This window comes from Oncorhynchus tshawytscha, linkage group LG09 (assembly GCF_018296145.1).
Source record: "Oncorhynchus tshawytscha isolate Ot180627B linkage group LG09, Otsh_v2.0, whole genome shotgun sequence".
In the NCBI taxonomy this organism is placed as follows: Eukaryota; Metazoa; Chordata; class Actinopteri; order Salmoniformes; family Salmonidae; genus Oncorhynchus; species Oncorhynchus tshawytscha.
In genome coordinates this window covers 86246695-86257499 of record NC_056437.1, presented here as the reverse complement: position 1 = coordinate 86257499, position 10805 = coordinate 86246695, and positions in this window count along the sequence as shown.

The following is a 10805-nucleotide window of genomic DNA, read 5'->3' as shown; positions in this document are numbered from 1 at the left end:
GATCCAAGCCATCCAGTAGCTATTCATGTCTAAATCAGAGGCTGTACAGGTCAGTATGTGTGGTCCAGACTCAGTCAGTGTCTGACCCTGAACACCTGTTGATAAAAAGAGAGCATTTCAAACTTGAAGAAAGACTGGGCAAGAGATCAGATTTTTATGAAGTTTGAATGTTAGAGGTTGGAGTCTTTTATTGTGTAGTGCTTTGTGATATTGTTGATGTATTATTTACAGTAATTATACTCAGCATTATTATAGTGTGACACAAAGAGAGGAAGCGGTACACCAGCTAACCTTTTTGCTAGGGTTGTTTTTGTACAGCTGCTTCAACAGCTTCAGTCAGTGTGTCTTTCGAGCACAATAATAAACAGCAGAGTCCTCTGATCTCAGACTCTTGGCCTCTAAGAACTGGGTGCTTGTAGAGACGTCCTCAGTCAGGGTGAACTGGCCTTTCAGAGAGTCTGAGTACACTGGAGCATTTGTTGAACCAGAGTTAATACCCCCAATCCACTCCAGAGCTTTGCCTGGTTTCTGCCTTATCCAGTGCATGAAATAGTCTGTCATATCAAACCCAGAGATTTTACATGACAATTTAAACGTGTCTCCAGGTCTTTTCAGCTGAGAAGGTGACTGATCCGTCTCATCACAGCAAACACCTGCAAAACAAAAATGTCGACACTCAGTTGAAGATCTGGTATTTACATACATGTTGAGGTTAACCATGATACTCAGACATTCTTCAGTCACCATGTAATGCTTTACTTACTGTGTATGGACATCACCATGACAACTAAACTCCAGACAGTCAGAAGCTCCATTGTTCAGTATTAGTTAGTACAGGACTTGTAATGTCAGTCCAAGCTGCCTATAATGAGAAGGCCGGAGATGAGTGTGTGATTATAAAGGGATGAAGGGGAGGGAGACTTTGCATAGACCACCCTCTACGGGTTTAAATACACACTGAGTGGGAGAGATCTTCTGCTCTATTCCTTTATTCTCTCTCCTCTCTGTCCTTTATTCTGCTCTCTGTAGTTCAGATTTTACTTATGAGACGTGTTGAGTATATAATGGCTTTAGTATAATGTGTTGAAGATAAGGAACAAAAGTTAAGTTTTATTTGGGTTAACAATTATTTAAAGCTTTTAATGATGTATGGTTTTAACGATTTTTGTCATGTTAATTTACCAAATTATAATGTAACTGTTTTTGAGACTGACCATTAATCTTAAATATGTTGATATCTTGGTGTGGAGATACATTTATATTATAATGTGCTTGCACCATTCTCAAATGGGTCTCTGGGTAATTGTTCAGGTCTGGTATTGGTTCGTATCACTGTGGAGGGTAGCGAACAGGGTAGCTGTGGAGGGTAGCTGTGTCTTGTTGCAGGCTCTGCCTTTTAAAAGACACAGAGTTACAGGAGGCATCTCTTGAAATGCTGAACATGTTTTTCAGTGAATCAATTTTGTAGATATCTCCATTACCCCATATATGGGAAATCCACTCTATTGCTTTCCCTGCAGGCTTTCGAACCCGACCTGTGGCAAAGCTTATGCTGCTATCACTAACAGAATACCCAGAGACCTTACAGGTGATGCTCAGAGACTCTCCAGGCTTTACAACCAATAAACTTGGCTGGCTGAGTTCAAGACCGCCGCACCATACATCTAAGGGGGAAAAAACGTAATTAGTCATTATTCTACATAGTATAATTCAGTATGACTGTTAAGGATATTGTTACATTAACATGTTCTCAATATATTTTATTGAGCCTCAACCCATTCCTTCCCCAACATCTTGAGAGACTCACAGGAGGCAGCTGCCAGCAGGAGAAGCAGCAGAGATGCAGAGAACATGGTTTGTGCTGAAGCTGAACTGGTGGGAGCTGCTCTTCTCTACTCCAACTGACTCTGAGACAGACAGTCCGCTTTTTACAGAGAGGGGTGGTGTGTTAGGCTCCTTTGCATGTAGAGTTGGTATAAAAGGATTAGACTGTTATTAAACACCAGCTTTCAGAGCAGCTCACAGATTACTGCACCTGTACATAGCCCATCTATAATTTAGCCCAAACAACTACCTCTCCCCGTACTGTATTTATTTATTTTGCTCCTTTCCACCCCATTATTTCTATCTCTACCTTGCACATTCTTCCACTGCAAATCTACCATTCCAGTGTTTTACTTGCTATATTGTATTTACTTCGCCACCATGGCCTTTTTTCTTTTTTTCCTTTACCTCCCTTATCTCACCTCATTTGCTCACATTGTATATAGACTTATTTTTCTACTGTATTATTGACTGTATGTTTGTTTTACTCCATGTGTAACTCTGTGTTGTTGTATGTGTTGTTGTATGTGTTGAACTGCTTTGCTTTATCTTGGCCAGGTCGCACTTGTAAATGAGAACTTGTTCTCAACTTGCCTACCTGGTTAAATAAAGGTGAAATAAATAAAAAATGTAATAAAAAAATTGTTGTGGAGGGTGTTTACTTGACCTGTTCAGTGTTGATGTGGCCACACAGGAACAAAGGGTTTTTGTACGATGTAATATCACTGTGGCCCCCATATATAGTCACAGTGATACACACCATAACAAAAACCTCCCACCAGAACCACACACCTGCTGTATGAGGATAGCAACACATGTTGATTGTATGTGGATAGGTGATCATACACATACAGTGGGGAGAACAAGTATTTGATACACTGCCGATTTTGCAGGTTTTCCTACTTACAAAGCATGTAGAGGTCTGTAATTTTTTATCATAGGTACACTTCAACTGTGAGAGACAGAATCTAAATCTAGATCATATGTTTCCTGTAGTTCTTGACCAGGTTTGCACACACTACAGCAGGGATTTTGGCCAACTCCTCCATACAGACCTTCTCCAGATCCTTCAGGTTTCGGGGCTGTCGCTGGGCAATACGGACTTTCAGCTCCCTCCAAAGACATTCCATTGGGTTCAGGTCTGGAGACTGGCTAGGCCACTCCAGGACCTTGGATGCTTCTTACGGAACCACTCCTTAGTTGACTGTGTGTGTTTCGGGTCATTGTCATGCTGGAAGACCCAGCCACAACCCATCTTCAATGCTCTTACTGAGGGAAGGAGGTTGTTGGCCAAGATCTCGCGATACATGGCCCCATCCATCCTCCCCTCAATACGGTGCAGTCGTCCTGTCCCGTTTGCAGAAAAGCCTCCCCAAAGAATGATGTTTCCACCTCCATGCTTCACAGTTGGGATGGTGTTCTTGGGGTTGTACTCGTCCTTCTTCTTCCTCCAAACACGGCGAGTGGAGTATAGACCAAAAAGCTCTATTTTTCTCTCATCAGACCACATGACCTTCTCCCATTCCTCCTCTGGATCATCCAGATGGTCATTGGCAAACTTCAGACGGGCCTGGACATGCGCTGGCTTGAGCAGGGGGACCTTGCGTGCGATGTAGGATTTAATCCATGACGGCGTTGTGTGTTACTAATGGTTTTCTTTGAGACTGTGGTCCCAGCTCTCTTCAGGTCATTGACCAGGTCCTGCCGTGTTGTTCTGGGCTGAACTCTCACCTTCCTCATGATCATTGATGCCCCACGAGGTGAACTATTACAGTGAAAGAATACCATGCTATTGTTTGAGGAGAGTGCACAATTTTGAACATGAAAAGTTATTAACAAACAAATTAGGCACATTTGGGCAGTCTTGATACAAATATTTGACAGAATTTCAATGGTTCATTGGATCAGACGAAACCTTTGCACATACACTGATACCATCTAGTGGCCAAAATCTAAATTGCACCTACACTGGAATAATACATTATGGCCTTTCTCTTGCATTTCAAAGATGATGGTACAAAAAATACAAAGGAATTTTTGTTTTTTTCTTTGTATTGTCTTTTACCAGTGCTATTGTGTTACATTCTACTACATTCCTTTCACATTTCCATAAACTTCAAAGTGTTTTCTTTCAAATGGTACCAAGAATATGCATATCCTTGCTTCAGGGCCTGAGCTACAGACAGTTCGATTTGGGTATGTCATTTTAGGTGACAATTGAAAAAAAAGGTGCGATCCTTAAGAGGGTTGGCGCACCGATCCCTTTAGCGGGATCATTTTTTTCAACTTCCGCTGAATTGCAGAGCGCCAAATTCAAATTAAATTAATACAAATATTTAATTTTCATGAAATCACAAGTGCAATATACCAAAACACAGCTTAGCTTGTTGTTAATCCACCTGGCGTGTCAGATTTCAAAAAAGCTTTACAGCGAAAGCAAACCAAGCGTTTCTGTGAGGACATCTCTCTCAGCCGACAAAACATTACAAACAGCTAACAGCAAAGTAGGTTGGTCACGAAAGTCAGAAAAGCAATCAAATTAATCGCTTACCTTTGATGATCTTCGGATGTTTGCACTCACGAGACTCCCAGTTACACAATAAATGTTTGTTTTGTTCGATAAAGATTAGTTTTATATCCAAAAACCTCCATTTGGTTGGCGCGTTTTGTTGAGTAATCCACAGACTCGTGCAGGTCACGATGGGCAGACGAAAATTCCAAATAGTGTCCGTAAAGTTCATATAAACATGTCAAACATTTTTTATAATCAATCCTCAGGTTGTTTTTACAATAAATAATCAATAATATTTCAACCGGACGGTAGCCTTTTCAATAGGAGAGAAAGAGAAAAGATCTCGCTCCAGTGGCTCGCGCATGCACAAGTCTGGGGACACCCAGCTATCCACTGACGTGATCCTTCTCCCTCATTTTTCAGAATAAAAGCCTGAAACTATGTCTAAAGACTGTTCACACCTTGTGGAAGCCATAGGGAACGGAATCTGGTTGATATCCCTTTAAATGGAGGGTAGGCATGCAATGGAAGAGAGAGGTTTCAAAATAACAGCACTGGTTGGATTTTCCTCAGATTTTCGCCTGCAATATCAGTTCTGTTATACTCACAGACAATATTTTGACAGTTTTGGAAACTTTAGAGTGTTTTCTATCCTAATCTGCTAATCTAATTATATGCACATTCTAACTCTGGGCCTGAGAAATAGGCAGTTTCGTTTGGGCACGTTTTTCATCCAAACATCAAAATACTGCCCCCTAGTCTCAAGAAGTTTTAATTGATCAGCAACTGTCACTAAACCAATACATGGCTTAACGTCACTCAATTACTTTTCAAATCATAATTTGACATTTTCTCACACATCTTCAATACATCACTGTTTTGTGTTTTTAAATGTGTTACTGCACTTTCACAATGATACATCGGTCCTTTTTAGGGTTAATCAAGATGCTATATCAGGGAAATGCCTTTACCAGAGTGAAGGTGCATCCTGGGTAGAAGTCATGGTTGGGTAGCTTTGAACTACTGCACCCAACACTCATTTTGATAGACACACCTGATAAAAACACATTTTTAACTCTCTCCCCTATAAATAATTACAATCAAGACATAGTAATGTATTTAGGTGGAGGTGCCCAGGACAGATATGAGAAACCACATGTTGTTGTTTTGTCACACTGCTTTGCTTTATCTTGGCCAGATCGCTGTTGCAAAAGAGAAATTGATCTCAACTCGCCGACCTGGTTTAAATAAATGTGAAATAAAAATGACTAAATAAATGGACATTTGTTACTTTAGTTAAGGACTCACTGTTCAATGCAATTCTTGAAAAGTGTGTTATATGTATTACAAACACAAACCATGCATATGGTCTGTCAATAAAAGTGTGTGATGAGTTGCAGTGAATGACTGAAAATATTAAATAATACAATTAATACAACTGTTGACAACGGCTTATAATATAAATGAAGTAGTGATTCAATTGTCTCATTATTTGAACCATCTCCCCATTTATTCAAACCAAATGCAAATCGTGTTCACGTGGTTGAAAAATTGTGTGGTTACCAGACACCAGCTGGCTTATGCAAAAAGGCAGTTTCTCCTCAGCTGAAACAAGGTAGAGAGAATTAGATCATGAAAGTGCATAGGGACAGTCCCTGCAGTCCCTGGGCAACTTAACTACTTTAACTGTCTATCTGAATCATCAGAGATGCTAAACTGGAACCCTGAAACACCCAGGTGACAGACTGGAGTTCACCAAGCGTGGTGCCACACAGCTGTGAGGGTCATAAAGGGGAAGAGAGATGGATGGGGTGTGTGAGAGAAACAGACACCACTGAGAAAAGGAGAGCAGGGATTATCAAACATAAATCCTTAGATTATGGAATGGATGCATTAATAGTTACTTCTCATACAGTTTGATGAACATGATGGAAAATATGCTTTTTCTGTGTGACTTAAAGCATACAATTATGACAAAAGTAACTACAAATATGTTTATTCCATACTCTAAGTATGTATGATTAAATAGTCAGTTTATATTGATAAATTCATTGAATTTGGTCAGAATCTGTGACTGATGCATTTTACCTCTTAGAAATGACATTACAGTTTCAATATCTCAGGCCCAGAAAGTCAGATTTTTAGAAGGGAAAGTTCTCCTGGTTCAGTTTTCTCAGAGGCTCTACATTATCAGAGAATGGTCCTTGCTGGTGCTACAGACCACAGCTGTAGCTGAAAACATCTACATTTTCATCCATTCTGTATATTTGCATGTCTTAAAGCATAACAACTGTTTGAAAAGTAACTATTAGTACATCCATTCCATAGTCTGTGTTGGTTTGAGAATTGTTTTAATCATTTGTAGCTCCCAATGTTGGAGGACATGCAGGAATCTGATGTTTCTATGGTGTTTCTAGTTCCCAATGTTGGTAGACGTGCAGGAGTCTGACGTTTCTATGGTGTTTCTAGCTCCCACTGTTGGTGGACGTGCAGGAGTCTGATGTTTCTATGTGTTTCTAGTTCCCAATGTTGGTGTACGTGCAGGAGTCTGATGTTTCTATGGTGTTTCTAGCTCCCAATGTTGGTGGACATGTAGGAGTCTGATGTTTCTATGGTGATTCGAGTTCCCAATGTTGGTGTACGTGCAGGAGAGTGGTGGACGTGCAGGAGAGTCTGATGTTTCTATGGTGTTTCTAGTTCCCAATGTTGGTGGACGTGCAGTCTGATGTTTCTATGGTGTTTCTATGGTGTTTCTAGCTCCCACAGTGTTGGTGGACGTGCAGGAGTCTGATGTTCTAATCCAGGAGGAGATTTTTGGTCCCATCCTGCATATCAAATCAAATCAAATCAAATTTATTTATATAGCCCTTCGTACATCAGCTGATATCTCAAAGTGCTGTACAGAAACCCAGCCTAAAACCCCAAACAGCAAGCAATGCAGGTGTAGAAGCACGGTGGCTAGGAAAACCTCCCTAGAAAGGCCAAAACCTAGGAAGAAACCTAGAGAGGAACCAGGCTATGTGGGATGGCCAGTCCTCTTCTGGCTGTGCCGGGTGGAGATTATCACAGAACATGGCCAAGATGTTCAAATGTTCATAAATGACCAGCATGGTCGTATAATAATAAGGCAGAACAGTTGAAACTGGAGCAGCAGCACGGTCAGGTGGACTGGGGACAGCAAGGAGTCATCATGTCAGGTAGTCCTGGGGCATGGTCCTAGGGCTCAGGTCCTCCGAGAGAGAGAAAGAAAGAGAGAATTAGAGAGAGCATATGTGGGGTGGCCAGTCCTCTTCTGGCTGTGCCGGGTGGAGATTATAACAGAACATGGCCAAGATGTTCAAATGTTCATAAATGACCAGCATGGTCGAATAATAATAAGGCAGAACAGTTGAAATTGGAGCAGCAGCACGGCCCGGTGGACTGGGGACAGCAAGGAGTCATCATGTCAGGTAGTCCTGGGGCATGGTCCTAGGGCTCAGGTCCTCCGAGAGAGAGAGAGAGAAAGAGAGAATTAGAGAACGCACACTTAGATTCACACAGGACACCGAATAGGACAGGAGAGGTACTCCAGATATAACAAACTGACCCTAGCCCCCCGACACATTAACTACTGCAGCATAAATAACCATCCTAACCATAGAGTCTCTGGAGGAGGGCAAAGACTATCAATCGCCAAGAAAAAACCCACCAAAACAGGTTGAAATTTCAGGAAACCTTTTCAAACAGCTCTTACACTAAAAGTGCATTATCATCATGTTCACAATCTCACAGTATTACTCCAACCTCATAGTGTGGAAATATACACTGCTCAAAAAAATAAAGGGAACACTAAAATAACACATCCTAGATCTGAATGAATGAAATATTCTTATTAAATACTTTTTTCTTTACATAGTTGAATGTGCTGACAACAAAATCACACAAAAATTATCAATGGAAATCAAATTTATCAACCCATGGAGGTCTGGATTTGGAGTCACACTCAAAATTAAAGTGGAAAACCACACTACAGGCTGATCCAACTTTGATGTAATGTCCTTAAAACAAGTCAAAATGAGGCTCATTAGTGTGTGTGGCCTCCACGTGCCTGTATGACCTCCCTACAATGCCTGGGCATGCTCCTGATGAGGTGGCGGATGGACTCCTGAGGGATCTCCTCCCAGACCTGGACTAAAGCATCCGCCAACTCCTGGACAGTCTGTGGTGCAAAATGGCGTTGGTGGATGGAGCGAGACATGATGTCACAGATGTGCTCAATTGGATTCAGGTCTGGGGAACGGGCTGGCCAGTCCATAGCATCAATGCCTTCCTCTTGCAGGAACTGCTGAAACACTCCAGCCACATGAGGTCTAGCATTGTCTTGCATTAGGAGGAACCCAGAGCCAACCGCACTAGCATATGGTCTCATAAGGGGTCTGAGGATCTCATCTCGGTACCTAATGGCTGTCAGGCTACCTCTGGCGAGCACATGGAGGGCTGTGCGGATCCCTAAAGAAATGCCACCCCTCACCATGACTGACCCACCGCCAAACCGGTCATGCTGGAGGATGTTGCAGGCAGCAGAACGTTCTCCACGGCGTCTCCAGACTGTCAAGTCTGTCACATGTGCTTAGTGTGATCCTGCTTTCATCTGTGAAGAGCACAGGGCACCAGTAGCAAATTTGTCAATCTTGGTGTTCTCTGGCAAATGCCAAACATCCTGCACGGTGTTGGGCTGTAAGCACAATCCCCACCTGTGGACGTCGGGCCCTCATACCACCCTCATGGAGTCTGTTTCTGACCGTTTGAGCAGACACATGCACATTTGTGGCCTGCTGGAGGTCATTTTGCAGGGCTCTGGCAGTGCTCCTCCTGCTCCTCCTTGCACAAAGGCGGAGGTAGCGGTCCTGCTGATGGGTTGTTGCCCTCCTACAGCCTCCTCCACGTCTCCTGATGTACTGGCCTGTCTCCTGGTAGCGCCTCCATGCTCTGGACACTACGCTGACAGACACAGCAAACCTTCTTGCCACAGCTCGCATTGATGTGCCATCCTGGATGAGCTGCACTACCTGAGCCACTTGCGTGGGTTGTAGACTCCGTCTCATGCTACCACTAGAGTGAAAGCACCGCCAGCATTCAAAAGTGACCAAAACATCAGCCAGGAAGCATAGGAACTGAGAAGTGGTCTGTGGTCACCACCTGCAGAACCACTCCTTTATTGGGGTGTCTTGCTAATTGCCTATAATTTCCACCTGTTGTCTATTCCATTTTCACAACAGCATGTGAAATTTATTGTCAACCAGTGTTGCTTCCTAAGTGGACAGTTTGATTTCACAGAAGTGTGATTGACTTGGAGTTACATTGTGTTGTTTAAGTGTTCCTTTTATTTTTTTGAGCAGTGTATATAAAACACAGAAAAAATCATGCTTTTGACTGCACTGGGCCTTTAAATACTTTTTAAATACTTATGCTTATTAGCCTCTATTATTGACAGTTCTTCATTAACAAATAATTGCTTCTAAATAACAACCAGGTGAATTCATATCACTTGATATCTGTATTTAGCAGTAACATACAAAGCAATAACAGTTTTTTACAGTTTTCTTACCTGGTCATTGCAGTCTTATTTACCTGTAGTTTCCTATTGACGTTACCCTGTTATTTCAGCACTGTAAACTGAAGTGCTACCAGCCTTTAATCCAGGGAATCACCACCCATCAACAAGGCATGTTGAGACGGGGGTGCAGCCCAATATCCTAGATTGGATTCCTCTCCTTGTCACCTTCCCTTAACCTGTACAAATCCGAGCACACGGGATATGTGGAAACAATATGGTGGAAACTTATTTCTGAAGGTTCATCTCTGTGCATTTCACATCTGTGGAGAGGACGGAAGGAGAAAAAGAGCGGAAGCCACTTCAGTCTATTGGGACACATCCTGGCAGGGATTACATCTCCCTCTACTGATCCATACCGAGATAAAGATCCAGTACACAAACCACTAACCACACACGCAGAACAGTGCAGCATCTGGGTAGAGGATAGTTATGATGATGATGGTGGAGCTGACAACAGTGTTGATGTTGATTTAGTTATGTTGGTGATCACGGTGGTAACCAATGACATGCTGATGATAAGAGGGTGACTATCCGGCTAAACGGCTGTCATTTGTCTGTGTCCTACTGAGTGAGGATGTTCACTGGTTATTTCTCCATGGTTGGTGATGGAGACTGAGGAGAGGGTTAGATGGAGAAAGAGGTGGCTAGACAGGGAGATGCTGCTGGATGCGCAGCCTGCTGGGCATTGTGCCCTCCTCTCCCTTGTCGTCAGCCCCTTGGCACATCAGCTGGCAACATGCTGTGACTCTGTCCCGGCAACAGTGTCACAGCGTTGGTCCTCAGCCACAGTGGTCTGAGCCAATCAGAGCACTTACGATGCCAGATTACACAAGAGCCAGCCAATTGGGAAGCTGGTTGAACCCAGTCTCTTCC